This window comes from Microtus pennsylvanicus, chromosome 7 (assembly GCF_037038515.1).
Source record: "Microtus pennsylvanicus isolate mMicPen1 chromosome 7, mMicPen1.hap1, whole genome shotgun sequence".
Lineage (NCBI taxonomy): Eukaryota > Metazoa > Chordata > Mammalia > Rodentia > Cricetidae > Microtus > Microtus pennsylvanicus.
The window spans coordinates 5,810,961-5,824,032 of NC_134585.1; positions in this window are offsets into that span (position 1 = coordinate 5,810,961).

Genomic DNA, 13,072 nt, shown 5'->3' on the forward strand with positions numbered 1-13,072 from the left:
AGTCTAGGTTCTTTCCCTCGTGTTCTTTCTCTGTTGGACTCCATGTTTACATCCTCAAGTCCAGAAAAGAACTCTCCAGCTGAAAACAAGGAAACTTTGCTTATGTTGGCCTTAGGAGGCACCTGGAAGGCCCCAAGGTCCCAGACTTTCTACAGTTCAGCAGTACGGGAGTTTGTGTGCGCGCTTCAGCTGAGGCCTGTGTGCAGGTCAGGGAGACATCTCAGGCTTTTCTGCTCTTAACCACTGCACAGGAGTTGCTTACCTCAAGGACTGGGGCTGCCCGTGGGCTTCTCCGCCAGCTGGAGGCCTGGAGACAGAAGCAGCGAAGGCCACTCTGCGTGTGTGGTAGTGTGGAGAGGAGGGTGCACGTCAGCAAGAAGAGAAACTGGCATTGGGAAGGCCAGGACAGTCTAACCACCTCACCTCAGGTGCCAGTGCGGACCAGCCAGGGGGCTCCAGAAACATCACGCTGCTCACAGTTTATGAAGTGTTTACTTGGCAGTGACGTGGTGACCTCTGTGTGAGTTAGGGTCATTTCCTGTGGGCCTCTGGAAATCAGCTCTCTGGCGAGGCAAGTATTTTGAGCCAGTTTGAAGTGTTTGAGTCTGAGTGGCCAGAACTCAAGCAGTCAACTCCAGAGTGGACACCGCCCCTGTTGTGGTCTGTGAAGAGGCAGGCTTGCCTTCACCCGCTCTAGATTTCACTAAGGGAGGGAGGGGAGCAAACAATGATTTGTGATAGTAGAATTCTCCTGTTTGGTGCAATTCAGAGCAAATTTGGGGGTGGGATGGTTGGTTGGTTTGAGATAGAACCTCCCTATGTAGTCCTGGCTGACCTGGAACTCACTGTGGAGAAGTTGGCATCAGTTCACAGAAATCTGCCCATCTCTGCCTCCCAAGTGCTGGAGTTCCATGGTTCATTCTCTGACAGAAAGGAATACCATCCCACGTCATCCTAGCCTCCAGTACACCTCGAGCACATACACTATCCCTTACCCATCCCATGGTCCTGTGAAGTAGGGGCAGATCCCTGTTTCACAGGGCAAGAAACTGAGGCTAGAACAGGAAGTTGCTGACAGGTGGTTCCACCCAGGGGGAGTGCCCTTGGCTTATGGGTGTGCCCCACTGGGGTGGGAGACCTACCCAGATGGTCAGCAAAACAGGAGCTCTGTGGGATTTGCTTTCCAAGCCCTCGGGAAAACATGCTGGAGGAAAGAATCTCACCATCCGGTCTTTATAAAATGCCTTCCCTGTGTCCCTCCCCGTTTGAAAACTCGTTCTTGACAGGCTGTAGCTGGAGCGGACTGCATCCAGCCATCTTTTCCTCACTGCCTTTCCAGATGTGTCCAGTTCCAGCTGGGGTCCCTTTGGAGTTGCATCACTTGTTTTCCATCAGCTCTGGGTTCTCTGTTCCCTTCTTCCAAAACCCCGCAGAGGCCCCAGGGCTTCAGAACTGTTGCTTTGAAAACCAGTGTCCCGTCTCTTCCTTCCCCACGGGTGGCCTCAGCCTTGTCCCTGTGGTCTGGATATGCTCAGCCTATCATTTCCACAGCAAGTGTTCAAGTGGCGTCTCCTTGCCCTGCCGAGGCTGGGGCACGGCGGGGAGGGGCTCACCCACCACCCAGCCAGTGACTAAGGAGTGTGCTTGGCCATGGTCCTTCAGAACCAGGGATGCCCAGGAGGAAGCTGTCGGTGCTCATGGAGACAGCACGGCACATGTGAAACAGCTCTAGGCAGGCAGCCTGCCCTCACCTCGTCTCCAGTATACAGCAGCTTCTGGAAGAGCATAGCAGGAAGATGGGCAGGTGCTCACCCTGTGCCCAAGTCAGCTTGCCTGGGCACCATGTGACTTCAAGTTTGGGCTCCGGCGAAGCCCTCCAGCCAGCTTGTCAGCTGTCCAGGCCCCTCTGTGTCTGGTTTCCTTGCCCTGCATGATTTCAGCATTAGTGCTAAATCCATCTGTCATTTCTCTCCCTCTGGAGACCGCACTGTCCAGACTCTTGAAGCCGAGCCGGGCAAAGGAATGTTACATAACCAAGCAGGGACCCTTCCGCCTCCGCTCATGCCTGACCGTCAGGCGGTGGTCACTAGTCCAAGAGCCACAGCTGCCAGCGCCCTGCGGAGAAGGGGACCCCACCCCGCTGTGTTCTGAGTTTCACACAAACTGGGGAGTCACAACATCTGCTTTATACTAGGCGTTACTTCATTCCACCGCAGCCACTCTGGGGTGGGGTCCTTCTGAGCAGCCATCTTGACTCCACAGTGGCCCTCCCTCAAACTGCACTTGGTGCAGGACCCGGTGGACACAGGCGTTTCCAAAGAAGCCTGTCTCACCAAGGCAACTTGCCCTCCACAGCTTTCCATAGTTCTCCCCAGAAGCGGCTGACAGTGGCCTCTTACCCCCCTCCCCCATCTCCCCGACTCCTGTGGAGAGAACAGTGACAGATGCCCAGAGTGGGGGGAGGAAAGGTTCGAGGTAGCCATGGTGCTCCCAGCACAGCCTCTGCCTGCTGTCCTCAGGGACCAGTGCCGTCTAGAGAATCAAGATGTGGCCCCTGGGTGGGCAGAGAGGCTTTCACCTGTCCTAGCCAGGACATCCAATAGAGCAGGGGTTCTCAACCTGTGGGTCATGACCCCTTTGGGAACATCAAAAGACCATCTCATAGGGGTTGCCTAAGACCATCTGTGTATTAGATATTTATACTATGATTCATAACTGTAGCAAAATTAGTTATGAAGCAGCAATGAAAATAATTTTATGACAACATGAGGAGCTGTATTAAAGGGTGGCAGATGGGAAGGTTGAGAACCACTGCTCTAGAGTGCTGACAGTAACTTAGCATACTAAACTTGAGAAGCTGTACCAGGTAAGGAATGGATGTAAATGAAAGTGCTGTAATGGATGGATGCTGCTTGCTAAGAACTTTCCTGTTCTTGGGGTCCTTTCATTTTCCCCTTTCTTTCTCTTCCTGGTTGAGGCAGGCCTGTGACACTCTGGGCCCGGGGATGTGTGTGGGAAGATGACTCCAGCTAGCTTTGGGCTCTCTCTCCCTCTCCTGGGAGTGCCCTTCTCTGCCCTGGCTTCTCCTCTGCTCCCCCTGAAGTTCAGAGTCTCAGCTCTTTGAGCTCTCCCTCTCCTGTCAGAATTCAAATGAGCCAAGATTCCTTTGTCCTCACCAGGCAGCCACACAGACCCTTTTGTGACCACATGCTCTCAAGGGTGCCACGTTCACAGTGGCATTTCACCTGTGGCACAAGTGGAGGCCCCAGATCCCCTGATAGCAGGCACTCGGTTAACTTAAACTGGCTTTGAGTTAAGACGTGCGTGTGTGTTCATGTATATATATTGTATATATATTATTTCTCTTTTATATAAATGCCATATTTTTCTTTTCTCTTTAAAAAATATATATAGGGGCTGGAGAGATGGCTCAGCGGTTAAGAGCATTGCCTGCTCTTCCAAAGGTTCTGAGTTCAATTCCCAGCAACCACATGGTGGCTCACAACCATCTGTAATGAGGACTGGTGCCCTCTTCTGGCCTTCAGACATACACACAGACAGAATATTGTATAAATAATAAATAAATATTAAAAAATATATATATATATATATATTAGGGACAAGTGCTCTGTCTGCACATATGCCTGCAGGCCAGAAGAGGGCTTCAGACAGTATTATATACAGATGGTTGTGAACTACCATGTGGTTGTTGGGAAGTGAACTCAGGACCTCTGGAAGAGCAGCCAGACTCTGAGCCATCTCTCCAGCCCCCTCTCCGTTTCTTCTTTTCTTTGCTGCTGCTTTGATAAAGGATCTCTATGTAGCCCTGGCTGGCCTGGAACTTACTCTGCAGACCAGGCTTGGCCTCCAACTCAAAGAGCTCTGCCTGCCTCTGGCTCCCAACTGCGGGGATTATAGGCGTGCACCACCATGCCCAGCCCCAAGGCCACCTTGTTTCATTTCTCTTACTACTTGCTGTATCTTTTCCCTCTCCCTCCATCTTCCCCTGTACAGCTGGGTGCATAGCCATGCCCTGCTGTGGGTCTTTTCATAGCTTTTTCATGGGCTCCGATCATAGTTGTACAGATGAGGGAGGGGCATTGCTTTATCAGATACGGATTTTTTTATATGGTTTCATGTAACCCAGGCTGGCCTCGAATTCTTTATGTAGCCCAAAATGATCTTGAACATCCAATCCTCCTGCCTTCCCTTCCAGAGTGCTGAGATTACAGTCAGTTAAAAAACAGTGTCTAGGGCCAAACCCACATATGCCAGGTGAACCCTGTACCACCTGAGCACATCCAGGTGCCCTGTGCTCAGCTCCCCACGCAGGGAGTTGCCCTAAGGTTGGTGGCGTGGCTGTGCCTCCATTAGTCCCGCCATTCCGCTGGTGAACCACAGCCTGAAGAGCAACCGTTCACATTATACACCGAGGAGCTTGGTGTTGTGTTTGTACAAAATGAATGTTATTGCTCATTACCACCCTAATGTTTGTTCTTCAGAAATCATTGCACCCCACCCCCCAGTTGTAACTGATTTGCCTACTCAGAACGTGTTAACGCCCCTGGCCCCAATTAGCATTTGATTCCCTGTCCTCAGTGCTAATCTTAGCCCTTGAGAGTATCTGAGTGTGACTTGAGTCCCCCCTTCCCCCCCTCCTTCCCTCAGCTTCTCATCTTCAACACTTCCTCCCCAGGCTTTGCCCCTTCTCTATCCCGAGGACCTCAGGACTGAGGAAGCCCTGCCTGCCCCCTGCTCTGCCCTTGGACCGTCTCTGTCTTCTACATAGATGGCACAGGGAGAGCTCCCCTCGGTACTGCACCTTCTTCCAGTCTGCAGAGCAGTGCCCAGCACTCCTGAAGCTGGCCCTGGGTACCCAGTGCCTAGAGTTCCTCGCTGATGCTCACACACCACGGCGATCCCGGCTGCCTCCTGCTCACAGCCCCTCACTGGTTCCTCACTCTGTGTCCTTCCCACCAGCCCAGCTCTTGCTCCTGCAAGCTGCCACAGTCTCTCTAGAGCACAAGTGCCACTTGCCTCCCTTTCCCTGTGACTCACGCTCTTCCCCCACCCCCAGTTCCTGCCTCAGTCTCCTCCCCAACATCACTTCCCACCCTCTCTGCTGTGTCCACCTCTACTGGATCACTGTGCAATGTCCCAGCCAAGGTTTTGGTTTGCATGAACTTATTTTAGGTTCACAGCAAAATCACGTATAGAGGGGCTGGAAAGATGGCTCAGGGGTTAAGAGCATTGTCTGCTATTCCAAAGGTCCTGAGTTCAATTCCCAGCAACCACATGGTGGCTCACAACCATCTGTAATGAGGTCGGGTGCCCTCTTCTGGCCTGAAGGGATATATTGTATACTAAATAAATAAATATTTTTAAAAAAATCACGTAAAGGCCGTGAGTTTCACCACCACACACACAGTTTGCCCATGTCCCAGCATCCTGCACCAGGGTGGAATATTCCACCTGAGCCGTGTTGACCTGTTGTTACCACCTGTAGTCCAGTCTACCCCAGGTTCCCTTCACTCTTGCTACCCCACCTTGGATCGGCTTGAACAAGCATTTAACATGCACACCATTATAGAACCACACATAGTAGGTTTGTTGTTTTGTTTGTGTGTTTTTGAGACAAGGTCTCGCTACACAGCCCTGACTGTCCTGGAATTCACTCTGTAGACCAGGCTGACCTTGAACTCACAGAGATTGCCTACCTCAGCCTCTGCTGGGACTAAAGGTGTGCACCCCCACATTGGGCATGCTCAGTAGTTTTTACTTCTCTGTCAGGTCCATTTATCTATCCGTCGTCCCACCCACTGGCTTGCGGAAAGTCTTTTTTCACTATGTGCATAGGTTTGCCTTTCCCAGAACGCCGTACAGTGGGCTTGTCGTCAGCGTGGCTTTCAGATTGGCCTCTTGGTAACAGATACAGACATGATCTCAGCATGACAGCTCGCTGCCTTTCCGTGCTGCCTGGATGTCCCAGTGCTTCTCCATCCACCTGCTGATGAGCGCTCCTGGTTGCCTCTAGGTTTGAGCAGCTATGAAGCTGCTAGAATGTGCTGTGTGCTGGTTTTGTGTGGATGTGTTTCTAGTTCCCTTGGGTGGACAATTGTTAGATCTACAGTAAGAGTGAAGTTTTATGAAACTGTCACCTCATCTTACCAAGTGGTTATAGCCATCCAGCATGCCTACTAACAATGTTCCTAATGACAATGTTAATTCTTTGACGATTCCATGCATATATATGATCCATTTTGGTCATTTTTACTCTGTTCCCACTGATCTCTTCTTCCTGACGAGTTCCCATCCACTTTCATGTATTTTATTGCTTTTAATTAGGGTTGCCCACATATGCATGGGTGGAGGTTATTTATTGGCATGTGGACAGCTTACCATTAGCTACCCAGATGAAGAAATGACACTCCCCCAACAACCATAAACTGCTAATACAGCTCTTCTGGGATGGACGGGGCCTCGTTAGCCCCTCCCTCACCTTTGATAGAATAGTTATGGGCCCCAGTTTATACAGGTTTTGACTACAGCTGCTGTGAACCTTGGGACGGCTCCCGAGCCTTGGGTCTAGGTCTCATTTGGGGCTCAGCACTCTGACTGCTCGTGAGTCTTGGCGTTCACTCTTGCCCAAGCAATGAGAGATTTTGTTGCTCTCAACCTCTGCCAGCATTTGGTGACGTCCACGTTTGGATTTTGGCCCTTCTGTCTGGTCTGTGTTACTGGTATGACTGCTTGTTTTAATCTGAGATTTCCCCAGTGACGTACGATGAAGAACACTGTTGCTATTGGTCATCTGTATGTATTCACTAAGAGTCCATTTCTAAGTTAGATTGTTTTCTTGTGTTTGAGAGTTCTCTGGGGGCTGGAGAGATGGCTCAGCCGTTAAGAGCACCAGCTGTTCTTCCAGAGGACCAGGGTTCAGTTCCCAGCACCTACATGGCAGCTCACAACTGTCTGTAATTCTGGTTCTAGGGGATCTGACACTGTAACACCAATGCGCATAGAGTTATTATTTTTTTTAAAGACCTCTCTGTATGTTTTGGTAATCACCCCCTTATTAACGCTGTCTTCTATGTATAATTTCCTCCACCTTGTGGCCTGTTTTATTATTTTCTTGACATTGTCTTTTTTTTTTTTTCAAAAACATTTGTCTTTGTTTTTCAAAACAGGGTTTCTCTATATAGCCACTCTGGCTGTCCTGGAACTCACTCCGTAGCCCAGGCTGGCCTTGAACTCACAGAGATCCTCCTGTCTCTGCCTCCCGAGTGCTAGGATTAAAGGTGTGCACCCCCACTGCCCTTGCCTTTTAACTTTATTTTTTCCCAGTGCTGGGGACCAAATAGTTCTCTCTTGTGGTGGGTGAAAAGCCTGGGTCCAGGGTGCTTGTTTTTGGGTGTCAGTCCCCCGTTGTCCTGGCCCTGTTTGTCCATCTTTGCCATACAATGATGCCTTTGCTCCCTGCCAGACACCCCTGCTGACTGCTTTTATGGTCTCTTCCCAGCTCACTCCTATGCTCCACTGTGAATCCTTTTACAGGGATGAGGCCATATGCTGGCAGTGGCTTTACATCAAATCCTGATGTCAGTAACGCCATCACTTCCTTCTGTGTTGAGTGGGGTCTTCTGAGGCTTTTGCCCAGCGTGAACTTACGAGTCAGCTATTGGCAGCTATGAAACAAGTGCCCCAAGTTCTGGCTGGGTTCTATGGAAGCTGTAGCATTGGATCCAGATGCATGCTCGTGCATACAGTTATTTTAAGGGACAGGAGATGTAGGCCTTGACTACTGTGCTAGCTAGCTTTAAGTCAGCTTAACGACAAGCAAGATCGTTTAGGAAGGGGGAAAATCAATTGAGGAAATTTTCTCCACCAGGTTGACCTGTAGGCAAGCCTAGGGGACATTTTCTTGAATGAAGATTGGTGGGAGGGGGTCCAGCTCACTGTGGGGGTTGCTTCCCCTGGGCAGGTGGTCCTAGATGCTATGAGGAAGCAGCCTGGGACTGGGCAGTGGTGGTGCACGCCTTTGATCCCAGCACTTGGGAGGCAGGGATAGGTGGATCTCTGAGAGTTCGAGACCAGCCTGGTCTACAAAGTGAGTTCCAGGACAGCCAGGACTGTTATACAGAGAAACCCTGTCTCAGAAAAACAGAAAAGAAAGAAAGCAGACTGAGCAAGTCATGAAAGCAAGCCAGTAAGCAGCACCCCTCCATGGCCTCTGCACGAGCTCCTGCCTTGAGTTCCTGCTGACTTCCCTTGGTGATGGGCTACAGCTGTGAGCTGAGGGAAACCCTTTCCTCCCCAGCAGCTTGGGCCATGGTGTTTGTCACAGCAGCAGAGATCCTAAGACACCCAGCTCACACAGAGACCTGGATTCTGTCCCAGCCCTGTAAAAACAGTGCACACAGGGAACCCCAGCACTCGGGGTGGAGGCAGGAAGACCAGAAGTTCAGGATCATCCTTGGCCGCAGCCGGTCTAGAATATGTGAGTGTCTCAAATAAAAATAAGTGGGAAACAAAAGTAAAAATAAGAAAGAGGGCTGAAGAGAGGACTCTGGTTAAGAGCACCGGCTGGCCCAAGTTCAACTCCGGGTACCCACATGGACTCTCGGAACTGTAACTCCAGTTCTGGCCTCATGGGCACAAGGCATGTGCATGGTACACAGACATACATGCAGACAACCCCCCCACAAAAAATAATCTAAAGAATAATATATATATATTTATATGAAAAAAATATTTTTTTAAATTAGAGAGATTGGTTGTGATGCTGGGGGCCAAACCCATGCCTCACATGTGCCAGAAGAGTGCTCCACGACACCCTAAGACTAGTGTAACTACAGGTTATGACTCCCATCCCATGATAACATTTGGAATATTAGTACGTCCTTTTTAGCTCCGTTCAAGCTAGGTTTTACGACTGCACATTCCTCCAGCGTGATGCGTTCTTTAGGCTCCTGATGAGACTCTGGACGCTGTGCTCAAGGCAGACACTTCACCAAGCGTCATTTTCCTCTCAGAATAATGGCTTTTTTTGTCAAATCACACATTATTTTAATTACTAATTCCTAGGTGTATGGGTGTTTCTGTAGAGGCCAAAAAAGGCCGTTGAATCCCTTGGGATCATAGTTCAGACAGTTGTGAGCCTTTATGTGGGTGCTGGGAATCAAACTTGGGTCTCTGGATGAGCAGCCAATGCTCTTAGTCAGGACCTGTCTCTCAGAACCCATTCTGTAATATATATTTTTAAATATATATTTTTTATGTGTCTGAATGTATATGCTGAATGTATTCATGGATATCTGCCCTCAATGGCCAGAAGAAGACATTGGATTCCATGGAGCAGGAGTTAGCAGTTGGTTGTGGGCTGCCAGATGTGGATCCTGGAAGCCTAACTTGGGTCCTCTGCAAGAGCAGCAATTGTTAACTGCTAAGCCATCTTGTATGCCTTGTTTGGTTTGTTTATGAAATCCTTACTTTTTTAATTTTTGTTTTTCATTTTTTTCAAGACAGGGTTTCTTTTTTGTTTGTTTGTTTGTTTTAAGACAGGGTTTCTCTGTGTAGCCTGGCTGTACTAGAATTCACTCTGTAGATCAGGCTGGTCTCGAACTCAGAGCTCCACCTACCATTGCTTTCTGAGTTCTGGGATTAAAGGCATGTGTCACCACCACCCTGCTATGAATCCTTACTTTAGCTGTGTAAGGACTTTTGCTTTTAAGTCTATCTATACTCATTCTCTTGATTATAATGCTGGCCTTAAAAAAAAAAAGCCGGGCAGTGGTGGCACATGCCTTTAATCCCAACATTTGGGAGGCAGAGGCAGGCGGATCTCTGTGAGTTCGAAGCCAGCCTGGTCTACAAGAGCTAGTTCCAGGACTGGCTCCAAAGCAACACAGAGAAACCCTGCCTCAAAAATAAAATAAATAAATAAATGAAAATAAAACAAACAAAACTTTTCATTTACTGTGACTATCTCAAGCCTTCTATTTAAAGTGTTTCCCTTGCCAGGTGGTTGTGATGCACACCTTTAATCCTGGCACTCTGGGACACAGAAGTTGGTGAACTTCTGAGTTGGAGGTCAGCCTGGTCTACAAAGTGGATTCCAGGACAGCCAGGGCTACACAGAAAAACAATGTGTGCCCGTGTCCCCCCCCTCCCACCCCCGCCCCCGCCCCCCAAAAAAGCAAACAGTTTTCCAGGCTGTATCTGTTGATTTCTTGCTGTGTGTCCGCTCCAGTCTGTGAAGTCTCCCTCAGGGTGATCTTTTCATTTTGTTTTGCCCTTTCATCCTTGAGCCCGCACTTTCTAGAAGTCAGGTCATTTCATTCTTCTGTGGCTCAAGGGCTGCTGGGAGTGTCTGTTTCCAGTTACTGCTGCCCTTTTCCTTTGTTTTTGTCTCTTAGATGTTGGGGCCACCAGTCTCTCCCCCCCTCGTTCCCGTCTCTCAGTCCCTCCCTCATTCCCGTCTCTCAGTCCCTCCCTCCCTTTTCTCTCTCCTTCCTCTCAACCCACTTTCTGTACACTATCTTCCTTCTTTCCTTATTGATTTTTAATTTTTGATCCTTAAGTTAGAATATGCTAAGCACAGAGTGTACTGAGTTACACCCCAGCCCCCCACACCCTCTCTTTGAAAGGACTGCTGCTTCTTGTGGTAGCCCAGGCTGGATCTCTTGCTTCTGTGGACTATGGTATATCCTCCATTCAGTACACAGGTTTTTATCTTTTAGACTGTTAGACTTACTGTTTTATGGGCATGAGTGTTCTGCCAGTGTGCATATATGTGTACCACAAGAGTTTCTGGTGCCTACAGAATTCAGATGAGGGCATTAGATCCCTGGGTCTAAAGTTATAGGCGGTAATGAGCTGCCATTTGGGTGCTGGGGAATTGAACTTGGATCCTTGCAAGATCAGCCAGTGCTCTTAACCACTGGGCCATCTCTCCAGACTCTTTATCATATTTTAAAAGAACTCTCTTCCACGGCCCACTGAGGACTCGCCGCTTGCCATCTCTGCTCTTCTATAACCAGGCAGTCTCGGCTCAACAACGAGAATCTCCACTTTTCTCTGTTCTTCACTCCCCCTACACTGGAGTGAACATTTTCCCTGCCTGACCCCCGAGGTCCTCCTCTCCTTGTTCTCTTGCTTCTCCTTCTTGGTTTTCCTCCTATTTATCCTCTCTGCCTGTCAGCCCTGCCTATCCTTGCTCCTGCCTCGCTATTGACCGTTCATCTCTTTATTAGACCGTCAGGTGTTCTAGTCAGGCACAGTAACACAGCTTCACAGAGTTAAACAAATGCAGCGTAAACAAACATCACCCAGCTGAAGATACCATCCCCTAACAGGTACCTCTGCTATCATCAGAACTCTTTTATTTCTCTGGAGTTTTGGGTCCCTGTGTACTAGGTGCCGTGTGAGGAAGACCACCTCTAAGATAAGGAGACACTTGCTCGGAGTGGTGGTGCTCACTCGGAATTCCAGAATTTGGAGGCAGGAGGATCAGGAGTTTGAGATCACCCTGGGCTACGTGAGACCGGACTGGAGGAAGGGCTGCTTGTGGACAGCTAACCTTTCCTTCAGCTGCTTCTTTGTCTTCACACTCTTCCCTGGTCCCCAGTGCCAGCTGTCAGTAGCTCTGAGCCTGGCTAGTCACAAACACCTGCACAGGCTGGCCCCCTGCCAGTCATACACACTCCCTATCCCTGCTATGTCCTGACTGTGCCCCTCCCTCCTCACGCTTGACCGCAGGCTCAGGCCCAGCCTCATGTTTCTCGAAGAAGGTAGTTTATCATTTTGTCCCATCTGTCCCGTGAGCCCTGGGACAACAGTCCTGCGTCAGTAATTTGTCTTAGCCCAGACAGGTGCTTACTGAGTCAAGTCTCAACCCACTGCTCCTGGTCTGAAATGAGTTCAGCCATTTTAACCATTTTCTTTTTAATTAAATTCCTCTGCCTGGTTTCGTGGTGGTCTGCAGTGCTGGGGACCAAACCCATGTGCCCTGACACTGAGCTCCACCCAGCCCTGGTCTGTGTGTCGTCTTAGCTCAGATTTATATGTGACTATCCAGCCTGCTTTGGGAATTCCCCCAGTGGAAAAGCCTGGGTTCTTTCCTTATCTCTGAGAGGAAGCAGATGTTACACCAGGAAGCGAGTATTCCTAGGTGTGAATGCTAAGGGTTCCAGAAAAGGCTTGTGGTCCACGGGAGCCAGACGTCCCCTCCTATGGTGGCTCCCTTGCCCAAGGATCCACCCTCCGTGGCACCATCTCCAGGTGGCCATGTGGAGAGGGTGCTAGAACCGCTTCTGGGAGAAAGAACCCGAAGGGCCATGGGATTCAAACAAGTAAGCGCTGTCACCGTTGAGTCTGCAGCAGGCTGACAGAAGCGCTGGCCGCGGCTGGAGAGGCACAGGGAAGAGCAGGTGAGGATCTAGCTCAGTGTAGACAGCTGAGGCAAGAGCAAGGCCACACAGCAGAGCGCGAGGCCTGTGGGCCATCATTTCCTTCAGGCAGTTTACTTTAGACCACTTTTGGAGTAGACCTCTCTGGACCGACCCCCCACTTCTGCTACCCCTTCTATATGTGTCTGTTTAAATTCTAGTTATTATTTTTTTGGTTTTGGTTTTTCGAGACAGGGTTTCTCTGTGGTTTGGAGCCTGTCCTGGAACTAGCTCTGTAGACCAGGCTGGTCTCGAACTCACAGAGATCCGCCTACCTCTTCGTGCTGAGATTAAAGGTGTGCACTGCTGCTGCCTGGCTCGTTCTTAAGTCTTTACACTTAAGCGTTCACAAGTCTGTACTGGTCAGGAACCTCAACTCCACATGTCATGTCTCAGAGAAGATCTTTTTAAAAAATGGAAAGGGGGACACCTGCGATTGCAGAAGGAGAGCAACTGGAGAGTAGCTAGCCTGGGCTACATAATGAAAACCTCATCTGAGGAATGAGAGACTGCCAACCCCCCACCTCCACTTGTTCCTTGTCTCTGTGGCTATTCCTAGTCTCATTTAAAAGGCGGTGTTGGGACTCTAGAGAAGGTTCAGCACTGGGGAGTGCCTGATGCTCTTG